Source organism: Camelus bactrianus, chromosome 22, assembly GCF_048773025.1.
Source record: "Camelus bactrianus isolate YW-2024 breed Bactrian camel chromosome 22, ASM4877302v1, whole genome shotgun sequence".
NCBI lineage: Eukaryota > Metazoa > Chordata > Mammalia > Artiodactyla > Camelidae > Camelus > Camelus bactrianus.
In genome coordinates, this window is record NC_133560.1 from 26,416,052 (window position 1) to 26,428,859 (window position 12,808).

Below are 12,808 nucleotides of genomic sequence, written 5' to 3' on the forward strand. Positions count from 1 at the left end.
GTTTTTTTTTTTTATTTCTCTTTCTGGCTTACTTCACTGAGAATGACGATCTCCAGGTCCATCCATGTTACTGCAAATGGCACTATTTTATTCTTTTTATGGCTGAGTACTATTCCATTGTGTATATATACTGCAACTTACTTATCCAGTCATCTTTTGATGGACATTTTGGTTGCTTCTGTGTCTTGGTTGTTGTAAATACTGCTGCTGTGAACATTGGGGTGCATGTATCTTTTCAAATTAAGAGTCCGCTCTGGATATATGCCCAGGGGTGGAATTGCTGGATCATATGGTAACTCTATGTTTAGTTTTTTGAAGAATCTCCATACTGTTCTCCACAATGGCTGCACCAAACTACATTCCCATCAGCAGTGTAGAAGGGTTTCCTTTCCTCCACACCCCCTCCTGCATTTATTGTTTGTAGACTTTTAAATGATGGTCATTCTGACTGGTGTGAGGTGATACCTCATTGTAGTTTTGATTGGGCAGTGCATTTGCACTGTGCCAAAACCATAAGTCAAAAAACCTCAAGAAGTCTCCCTTCCCTAATAGTGTGTCCACATAAAACTTTGTGTAAGAATGTTTATCCAGGTTTACTCATAATCACTTTTGAGGTTTTTCTGGTATGTCTGAACATTTTCCTTTTTTTTTCTTCGTGGGACTATGAGTGATTTCTTTTTCATTTAATTTTTTAAATTGAAGAATAATTGATTTACAATGTTGCATTAATTTCTGGTGTATAGCATAGTGACTCATTTATACATATATATTTGTTTTCATCTTTTTCATTATAGGTCATTACAAGGTATTGAATATAGCTCAATATACTGTTGCAGTAGAACATTTTTTTTTATCTTAAACATTTTCCTTTTAAAAATTGTTATGGACTGAATGTGTTCGCCTAAAATTCACATATTGAAGCCCTACCCCCTAATATGATGGTATTTGGGGACGGGGCTTTTGGGAGGTGATTAGGTCATGAGGGTGGGGCCCCCATGATGGGATTGGTGCCCCTATAAAAAGAGACAGGGGAGAGGACTTTCTCTCTCACAGCACCGTGTGAGGACACAGCAACAAGGTGGCCACGTGCAAACCAGGAAGAGAGTTCACCCTGGGAATTGAATCTACGAGTACTTTGGTCTTGGACTTCCCAGAACCATGAGAAATGTATTTCCGTGGTTTAAGCCACTCCGGCTATGGTATTTCATTATAGCAGCCCAGGATGACTCATCAAAAAATGGTGGGGAAAAAAAATTTAGCAGCCTATTGGAGTATAACTGAAGTACCATAATCTGCACAAAGTTCAGGTACACAATCTAATCAACTTTGACATATGTATACACCTGTGAAACTTTCACCATAATCAAGGTAATGGAACTGTCTATCACACCCCAAAGCTCCCTGTGCCTCTTAGGAACCTCTCCCACTGGCTCCTCCCACCTTTCCCATGTGAGCGTGCCCTGCTTTCTGTCACTGCAGATGAGTTTGCAGTTTCTAGAATCTTATGTAAATGGAATCACATAGAATGTACTCCTTTTCTTTTTGTCTGCTTTTTTCACTCAGCATAATTATTTTGAGATTCATCTCTGTTGGAGTGTGTATCAATAGTCTATTTATTTATTTAGGTTTTTTTTAGTGTTTTTTGCTAGGGGAGGTAATTAAGTTTATTTATTAAAAAAAATTTTTTTTTAATGGAGGTACTGGGGATTGAACCCAGGACTTAACTGCATGCTAAGCATGCACTTTACCACTTGAGCTATACCCTCCCCACTTAATTCTTATTTTTTATTGAAGTGTAGTTGATTTACAATGTTAGTTTCAGGTGTACAGCAAAACAATTCAGTTATACACATACATACATTTTTTTCATTTTCTTTTCCATTTACAGCACATTACAAGAAACTGAAGACAGTTTCCTGTGCTATACAGTAGGCCCTTGTTGTTTACCTGTTTTATATATTGCAGTGTGTATATGTTAATCCCAAACTCCTAATCCATCCTTCCCCCCATTTCCCTCTGGTAACCACAGTTTGTTTTCTATGTTCGTGAGTCTATTTTTGGTTTGTAAATAAAACTTGTATCTCTTTATTTAGATTCCACATATAAGTGATATCATATGATATTTGTCTTTCTCTGTCTGGCTTACTTCACTTAGTATGATGGTCTCTAGGTCCATCCATGTTGCTGCAAATGGCATTATTTCATTCTTTGTTTATGGCTGAGTAATATTCCATTGTGTATATATGCCACATCTTTATCCAGTCATCTGTCGATGGACATTTAGGTTGTTTCCGTGTTTTGGCTATTGTAAATAGTGCTGCTGTGAGCATTGGTGTGAATGTGTTTTTTCAAATTAGAGTTTTCTCCAGACATACCCATTTCTGTATCCATTCATCTGTTGAAAGACATTTAGGTTGTTTCCAGTCTTTGTTTGTTGCAAATAAAGCTACTGTGGCCATTCACATACAAGGTTTTGATGGAATAATGCTTTCATTTCTCTGGGGGAAATTTATTTTAACTTAAAAATTTAATTTCAGTCTCCCTAGTGTGCCTGTCCCCCATCTGCCCAGATACACACCCACAATCACTGTCAATTTTTTATGATCAGTCATTCTTGCATTTATTTATGCAAATATAAGCAATATTCCCTGCTATCTTTACACAGAAGATAGTGTATCGCATGCACTGTTTTGCAACTTTTTTCACTTGACACAGATCTCAGAGCTTTTTTTTTTTTTAAGTCTTTTTTTTTTTTTTTTCGGTGAGGGAGATAATTTGGTTATTTATTTATTTACTCTTAGAGGAGGTACTGGGGATTGAACCCAGGACCTCATGCACGCTTCTACCACTTGAGCTATACCCTCCTCCCCAGAGCTTTTTTTTTAAAGTAGATTTTCTTTTTTTAAAAATTTTTATTTTTTATACATGATCGTTTTAAGCTGCTGATCTCTTAATTTCAAATGCATCTTAGATACCTTGCATTTGTACTCTCCTCCCGTCAGGGTTTTGATATCACATTTTACATCTAATTGTTTTGTGTATCCTTGTCGTCATTTTCTTGTCTTTTGCCTTTTCTTTCCTACCTAGAGAAGTTCCTTTAGCATTTGTTGTAAAGCTGATTTAGTGGTGCTGAATCCTTATAGCTTTTGCTTCTCTGTGAAGCTTTTTTAAAAAAATAATTAATGAAATGATCTTTAATTTTTTTATTGGAGGGGGAGGCAACTAGGTTAGTTTGTTTGATGGAGGTCCTGGGGATTGAACCCAGGACCCCATGCATGCCAAGCAAGCCCTCTACCGCGGAGCTCTACCCTCCCCCTGGTCAAGTATTTTTGGTTGTGGGTTTTTCCATTTCATCACTAAGTATATTGTGCCACTCCCTTCTGGCCTGCAGAGTTTCTGCTGAAAACTCCACTGATAATCTATGGGAGTTCCCTTGTATTTTTTTTTTAATTGAAGTATAGTCAGTTTACAATGTTGCATCAATTTCTGGTGTAGCGTGTAATGTTTCAGTCATACATATACAGACATATATTCGTTTTCATATTCTTTTTTCATCATAGGTTACTACAAGATATTAAATATACTTCCCTGTGCTCTACAGTAGGACCTTGCTGTATACCTTTTATGTTATTTGTTGCTTTTCTCTTGCTGCTTTTAATATTTTCTCCTTATCTTTAGATCTCAGAGCTCTTATCAGCCTATAGAAGCATCCTCATTTTTTATTAAGCTGCACAGTATTCCATTCATGTTTGTACTATAATTTGTTTAACCAGATGCCTATTAGGGGGCTGAGTTGGCCCTAATCTTTTGCTATTACAAACCATACAGCAATGAATAACCTTGCAGGCTGTCGTTTTGTACCTGCACAATTATACCCGTAGAATGAATTTCCCCAAGTGGAATTACTGGCTCAAAGTGGGTATATATTTGCAATTTTGATGGATTTTACCAAATTTCTCTCCATGGAGTTGAGCCAATAGACACTGGCACCCACAATGTATGAGAACACATTACCCCTCAGCATTGCCAATAAATTATCTTATTAAATTTATGGATTTTTGCCAATCCAATCAGTGGAAAATGGCACCCCCACAGTTTACATTTTCACCTGTCTTAGTAACAGATTATCTTTTCAGATGCTTAATAGTCATTTGTATTTCCTTTGCCCTATTTTAAACTTTTTTATTGAAGTGTAGTTGACTTACAATGTTAGTTTCAGGTGTACAGCAAAATTATTCAGTTAAATACATACATACATATATATTTTTTTCTCTTTTCAGATTCTTTTCCATTCTATGTTATTATATGATACTGAGTATAGTTCCCTGTGCTATACAGTAGGTCCTTGTTGTTTAGCTACTTTATGTATAGTAATGTGTGTCTGTTAATCCCCAACCCCTAATTTATCCCTCCCCACCCTTTCCCCTTTGGTACCCATAGTTTGTTTTCTATGTCTGTGGGTCTGTTTTTGGTTTATAAATAGAATTTGTATCATTTTTTAGATTCCACATATAAATGATATCATATGGCATTTGTCTTTTTCTGTCTGATTTACTTCACTCAATACGATCATCGGTAGGTCCATCCATGTTGCTGCAAATGGCATATTTCATTCTTTTTTATGGCTGAGTCATAGTCCATTGTGTGTGTGTGTGTGTGTGTGTGTGTGTGTGTCTTCTCTTTGGCCCTATTTTTTGGAAATTCTTTTGTTGTTCTGTTATTGATTTCTAGAAGCACTTTATTAGGCAGATTGAGTCTTTGAGATATGAATTGCAAACTTTTTTTTTTTGCCTTGTCCTTTGTCTCTGACTTGGCTTTAAATATTTTTACTGTTCAGAAATTTTATGAGTGCATGAGAAAAAGCAATCTTATCAATTTTTAAAAATGTCTTCCTGGGGCAATGGGTGAGCTCAGTGGTACAGTGCACTATTAGCATGCACGAGGTCCTGGATTCAACCCCCAGTATCTCCATTAAAAAATAAATAAATAAATAAAAATAAAATATTTTAAAAAATGTCTTCAAGGTTTTAAGGCACCAAAAATCCTTCCACATTAAAAGCTAAGATTCTCCTTTTTTTCCCTTGCAGAACATTTATGTTTTATGTTCATGCTTGGTTATTTGATTCAACTTTTAACATCTTAATGGACCAGTTGCATCATTTCCCTAACTAATGATTTATTGTAACAGTGACTGACGTTCTGGAAACAACCTAAATGTTCCAACATTAGGGAACAGCCATCGAGTGCAACACACTTTCAAGTTGCAAACTATTTCAAGGAAGTACTTAGTGACCTGGGGAAAGTATCAGGGTGTGTTAAATGACAAACTTGAACTGTCTCCAGTAGCATTCCAATGTTTCTTTTTAAACTTGTTTATGAGAAAACAAGCTGGCGAGAAACACAGAAATGGGCTCATAATCCCAGGCAGGGCTTCTGTGGACACATTCGTCCGTTCATTAAGATACTGGTTGATGCTCATATCACAAAAGAGAGACAGCCATGTCTCTTTTACCGGCAGTGCCTGTCACCACCGGTGACATTACCTTCCCGAAAAATCACACTTGAATCTGCAAAAATCTCTAGAATATACAAAATCCAAAATAGTACTAATGAGTCACCTGTGGCTGTCAAGCATTTGAAAACTGGCCACTCCAAGTTGACATGTCCCTAAATGTAAACAACACACCAGATTTGGAAGACTTGGTTAAAAAAAAAAAGAGTGTAAAATAGCTAAGTTTTTAATATTCATTGCATGTTGAAATATGTAAATTTTGGATATGTTGGGTTAAATTTAAACGATTCAAATATTTTATTTTATGTTTTGAAATGGAAGTACTGGGGATCGAACCCAGGACCTCATGCATGCTAAGCATGCGCTCTACCACTGAGCTGTGCCCTCCCTCCAAACGATTAAAATAAATGTCATCTCCTTTGTTTTAGTTTTTAAAGTGGCTAGTAGAAAAATTTAAATTACAGATGTGATTTGTATTTGTGGCTCACATTATATTTTTATTAGACAGCATGGGTCTAGATCTAGGCAGTAATTTTTACAAAATTCAGATGACAGGGGAGCATCTTCAATGACATCACAGGGGTACAGTCAGCTAGATCCAAACTGTGAGAGATGCTAGAGGACAAATTTTTTTTTTTAATAAATAAATTACAACAACAACAACAAAAAGATGGTGAGAGAATTTTTAAATAAAAGAGATTTTAAAATATTTCAACCAAATGCAGCCAAATGGATATTTGGGGCTCCTGATTCAAACCATCTCTAAAATAATAAAACAAAAGATAACAAAACAAATAATAATGTTTATGAGACAATTACAGATTTGAACACTTATTGGACATTTGATGATATTAAGTTTTTAAAGTGCTATTATGACTTTTTTTAAAATTTGCAGATGAGTTTATTCAGGAGCCCATGGGAAAAATTTTTGAGAGAAATTAAAGACTGAGATAAATGAAGTGATATCCTATGTTCATGGATTAGAAGGCCTGACATTGTAAAAATGACAGTTCTTTCTAAAGTTATTTGTAGATTTAGTGCAATCCCAATAAAAATTTTCATACTTTTCTATAAATTAAAAAACTGATACTAACATTTATATGGAAATGCAGAGTTAAGCAAAGCCAAGGCACTCTTCTTTTTTCAATTAAAGTATAGTTGATGTACAATATTATATAGGTTACAGATGTACAATTTAGTGATTCACAGTTTTTAAAGGTTATATTTCATTTATAGTTATTATAAAATATTGGCTATATTCCCTGTGTTGTGCAGTATATCCTTGTAACTTATTTCATCATAATGGTTTGTATCTCTTAATCTCCAATTCCCTGTATTGCCCCTCCCTCCGTCCCTCTCCCAAATGAAAACACTAGTTTGTTCTTTATATCTGTGAGTTGTTATATTCACTAGTTTGTTGTGTTCTTTAGGTTCCCCATGTAAGTGGTATCATATGGTATTTGTCTTTCTCTGTCTGACTTATTTCACTTAGCATTAATACCCTCCAAGCCCATCCATTATTGTTGCAAATGGCAAAATTTCGTTCTTTTTTTATGGCTGAGATATTATGAGCATTTTTTTAAAGAAATGGTCCTTATCTCTTAGAATGCATACTCAAATATTTATAGATGATGGAGCATCTGGGATTTGCTTCAGAATAATCCAGCTGGGGAGGAAGTGGGAGCCCAGGAGGAGGTGAAACAAGGTTGAGACGATAATTGGTGTTCAGGTTATACAAACTGCTTTTTTTTTTCACTGTGGGAAAACATACATCATATAAAATTCACCATCTTTACTACTTTTAAGTCTATAGTAGCATTAAGTACACTTCTCTACTTTTTTGGTTTAAAATTCTCCAAAATGAAAGGTTAAAACACAATCTTTGAAGAAGCAAATGGAGATCCAAGTAAACTATGTTGGTAGATTTCGCTTTTCTTTAAACTGAAGTATCGTTGATTTACGGTGTTGTGTTAGGTTCTTGTGCACAGTACAGCGGGAGATCCAGTACTGATGGTCTGCCGCAGCGATTTCTAGTTCTCTCTTAGTTTCTTAATTTTCTGTGATGAATATGTTAATTTTTAAACATGATTTTTGCAACAGTAAGAAAAAGCTAGAAATGGCTTTCTTTTCTTTCTTTTTTTGTCGCAGAAGGAAAATTCCTTCTCAAGTAATACGCTGACAAGCGCCATACCCCGGGATTTGGCCGGAGAGGCGCGCCTCCTGGTGGCGAATCGGAGAGCGGCTCGTGCGCGTCCCTTGCCGCTGTCCCGGGCTCCACGGAGGGAAGGGAAGAGCTTCTGGCTGCTGAGAGTTCCCTGTGCGCGACTCCTGAGGCCAGAGGGGCACTGGAGGTGGCCTTGAGGTCCCATCCTATAGGCTGAGGGATTCAAAGGAGGATTCAAAGATGAGTAGCAACTTTCCTCCTCCTCCCCCCACTTCCTCCTCCTTTTAAGCCATCACATTTATTTGACAGCAATTCAGTCATTTGTCAATGAATTGAGGACCGATTGTGTGCCAGGCCCCGTTCAAAGCACTGGACAAAGGCCCTTGCCCTAATGGAGGTCGCATAGTGACTGTGTGAGAGAAATCCAGTAAACAAATAAAGAAAATACATAGCATGTTACATGGTGATCAGTACTAAGCAGAAAAACAAATCCAAGAAGGGGAGACAGGAGATAGGAGGAGTCCTGGCAGTTTTTAAACAGAGTGGTCAGGAACTGTCTCATTGAGAAGAGGATGTATGAGTAGTGATACGAAGGAGGTGAAGAGGTAAGTCTGGTAGGTATCTGGAAAAAGAACATTCTCGGAAAAGGGAATAGTCAGTACAAAGGTCCTGAGGTTCCCAAGGCAGGACTATTCCTGATGTGTTTGAGGAAGAAGGCCGGCGTGGGGGCAGGGAAGAGAGAGAAAGGGGAAAAGAAAAGAGAATAGTACCCAAATGTGTTAATAGGTTAGCATTTGGTGGATTTGGGTAAGGAAGACACACACACACAAATATAGGTGTATATATATATACACTTTTTTTCTGAATCTTTTGAGAATCAGTCATAGACCTGAATCCTTTTTATTTCTAAATACTTCAATTTGTGTTTCAAAAAAAAAAAAAAAAAAAGATGTTCTCTTACAGAGAGACATCTCTACTTTGTTAACTCAGAGGCTGAATAGCTCTTTGCTGCAGAGGGCTAGCCTGTGTACTGTAGGATTTTTAGCATCCCTGACCTCCAACCACTAAATGTCAGTAGCACACACACCCTTGGTTGTGATCACCAAAAATGTCTTCAGCCATTATTTAAGGTCGCCTGGATGACAGAATTGCGCCCCTCCCCACCCCACTCCCACCCCAAACTGAGAACCATTGGTTATATAACTCCAATACAATGATCACAAACAGGAAGTTTAATATTGATATAATATTGCTACCTGAACTACAGACGTTCAAATGTTATCAGTGGTCCAATAATGTCTTTCTTAGAAATTACTATTATTCTTTTAATTTTATTTTTAGGGGGACGGTAATTAGGTTTATTTATTTATTTGTTTGTTTACTTATAATGGAGGTACTGAGGATTGAACCCAGGACCTTGTGCGTGTTAAGCAGGCACTCTACCCTGCCCCTTCTTAGGAATTTTTATTTTCTGGTCTCCAGTCCAATCCAGGATCATGCATTGCAGACAGGTGTCATGCCTGGAACGTCCTTTCTCTTTCCTTGTCTTTTATGTCATTGACATTTTTGAAGGTCATAGGCCAGTCATTTTGTAGAATGTCCTTGTCTGGGATATTGCATTTGTCTGGTTTTCCTCTTGATTAGATTCAGGTTCAGCATCTTAAGAAGACATTCCACAGAAGGGATGATGTGTCCTTCTCCATGCATTATATCAGGAGGCACACAATGTCCATTTGCCCCATTGCTGGTCATTTAAATATAATCACTTGATAAAGGCATTATTTGTTTCTCCTCTGGGAAGTTACATTTTTTTCATAAAATACATTCCTAATAAATATGTATTTTATGGACAGATACATCGAAGCTACACAAATACCCTGTTTCTCATGAAATTTTAACCATTGATGATGCTTGCCTGAATCAATTGTCCTGTTTGGTTGCTTTTAATAATTGTTTTAGATTAAAAACTGAATAAACTCAAAAGTCTGCTTTTCACGTATGTGTGAGGTGTAAAGAATAACAATGAAACATACATTCATGTAACTTTCAACCAGGCTAAGAAAGAGGTAATATCAGGACAGGTGAAAACCCAGTTCCTGCCTGGGGATGGATATAAATTGTTCAAAGCTGGGGATGGTGGGGTCTTTGAATAACTAGGTGGGGAGACAGGGATGAATTCCAGAACTACTCAAGTGGTGAAACTCACAGGATATGGAACAGCTGGGTTTTGAGCCGGGGGAGGACAGTGGAAGGTGGAGGGTGAGGGTGGGGACTGGACAGAGAGAGGCTGCCCTTGGGGCCGATGAGCCCTCAAATCTGGGGGTGTGGGTGGTGAGGGGCGGGCACAGCCTCTCCAGGGCAGCTGGGCATTCCAGACTGGGGCAGGGGCTGCTCTGGAGTTTCCAGGAGGCCCTCAAACTGGCAAAGAGGCTGAAAGTGGCTTCCAAGAGGTTCATGTGCGTCCTGGAGTGGCAGGAAGCCTCCCTCTCTTCTCCTCGGGCTCAAGTGTCAGCCTGGGACGGGGTGGGACAGAGAAAGGTCACATGTCCTACCATAAATGTTGTTTGGAATCCAGAAGAAAAAATCCTTAAGAGGTCTAAGATAATTGCCTCTCTTTCCCTCACCCACCCAATCAAGGTGCCTTCTCCCTGTTACACACTTCCATGCTGGCTGGTGGGTCTGGGAGGCTCTTCCAATGCTCCTCGGAAATCTTTGGTCCACATGGAGTTCAAATTCACCTTCTGTTCTTTCATTCAGTGAACAAGTATTTATTGAGCACCTGCTGTGTGCCAAGCTTTCTTTGAGGCTCTGGAGGACCCGACAATGGGAAAGACAGACAAAAAAGTTCTTGCCCATTTGGGGCTGACATTCCAGTGAGGAAAAGACAGACCTGAATAAGAAGGTTATAAATGCTCCGGCACAAAAATAGTGCAGGCTAGGGAGGTGTCTGGAGTGGAAGGGAAGGCAGGCAGGGGAGGCAGCATTGGAGTAAAGATCAAAGAGGGCAAGAGGCAGGGGTTGGGGATGTAGCTCAGTGGTAGAGCACATGCTTAGCAAGCATGAGGTCCTAGGTTCAATTCCCCAATACCTCCATTAAAAAAGGAAAAAAGAAAAAGCTTGTGAAACATGCATTGCTTGTAAACCTAAGACCAAAGAGCACAAAACAAGGAAGAATAATGTACTTAATGACTTAATGTTCTCATGATGTAGATGCAGTACAAATATATATATATGTGACCACGAATGGGGAGAGCATACATATGCAAGAGATGTTTTTAATCTGTTTTTAGTAACATATTGGTGGTACTGTTGCATTGTTATTTTGAGACCATTGTGTGAGCAATGTTGATTAAAGCAAATGAGTAATTATGAGACATTGTAATTCTGCCTTCTCCAGAACCAGGATTTTTACAGAAGAAAAAAGCAACAGATAGTTTCCTATTGCTGCTGTAACAAATGACTGCAAACCCAGTGGCTCAAAACAACATTAATAGGTTATTTTACAGATCTGGAGGTCAAAAATCCAACATGGGTCTCATCAGGCACAAATCCAGGTGTCCTCAGCACTGCATTCCTTCTGGAAGCTTGGGGGCGTGGTCCATTTCCTGACATTTTCCTGCTCCTAGAGGCCAGTGATCCATAGCTGGTGGCCCCCCTTCCAATGAGGACAACACTCTGACCTCTGCTTCCGTTGCCACGTCTCCTCTGACTCTGACTCTCCTCCCAACCCTTATAAGCACTTTTATGATGACATTGAGCCCACCTGGATAATCCAGATTCGTCTCCCCATCTCCAGGCTCTTAATCACATCTGCAAATTCCTTTCACCACATTGTTCTGTGGATGGGTTCCACAGATTAGCATCTTTTGGGGGGATGTTAGTCTTTCAAACACAAAGAGGTTGAGTAAAAATCATGTAGTCCGGAAACTGACCTGGAAATATCAGAATGAAGTCATAAAATATTTTATATAATAGGATATGTACATATATTATACATATATTCATAAATGTTATAATATATTACATGCATATAATATGTACAAATTATATCATGATACACAATTATATACTATATTATAGTACTATATTATAGAGTATAGTATATAATTACATACTATATTATAATTATATACTGTTATATACTATATTCTAGTACTTAGTATACTGTATTATAGTACAATATATTATATGTTCTCTCTATATTATGATAAATATATATATTTCCCTTTACTTAGCTCTGTTCACCAAAAAATATAGACGTAATGACCAACTCAATAGCAAATGAGCATTCCTAGCACCCAAATGAATATAATTTCCCATCAAAAGAAACCAGAGCTTCTTGGGGATTCTGGGTGATGCTAGGTCTGGGACAGGATATGTCCAAGCTGTGCCTGGAACATCTGGTCATACAAGACAGTCAGAGAACTGTCAGAGTTACTTCAAAAAGTTCCAAGTGGGGGTTGGGGGAGGGTATAGCTCAGTGGTAGAGCACGTGCTTAGCATGCATGGAGTCCCAGGTTCAATCCCCAGTACCTCTATTAAAAAAAAATTTCCAACCAGTAGAAGCTCCCACTGGCCAGGTGGACCCACCAGAGAGGATAATGGATTGGAGTATGATGTGTGTAAATCCGTAGCTCATAATGACTTAAAAAAAAGAAGAGCCAGCCTCACTGATCACTTTCAGAGGCTTATGGGGAATTAACTCACTATTCTGAAAAGTGGTCTGTAAAGAGAAAATCAGGCACTTCTATTTGCACGTGCCATTGAATGACCAAATGGGACATAGGGGAAGTACCAGGCAAAGGAAGAATCCTAGCTAATAAACAAGGGAGAAATGCTAGGAGGAGGCTGTCACTATTTTGCAACCCCCAACAAGTCACTCCTCAGTGCTGCAAGCCTCAAGCAAAGAGAGACAGATTATAAGCCGGCTGGTGAAGGGATCAGCAACACCCACCATCCTGCCAAAGGAATCAAACCCTAGTCTGACCTCAGTTCTGGAACCGACTACCAATTTTCAGGGAAGATGAGTGACAGAGGACCATGCCGGAAGTGCAGCAGGAGGATGAGATCAACACCACCCAGGCTGAGGGAAACGCATGAGGACAAACAGCCTGAGTTGTGCAATCGACTCA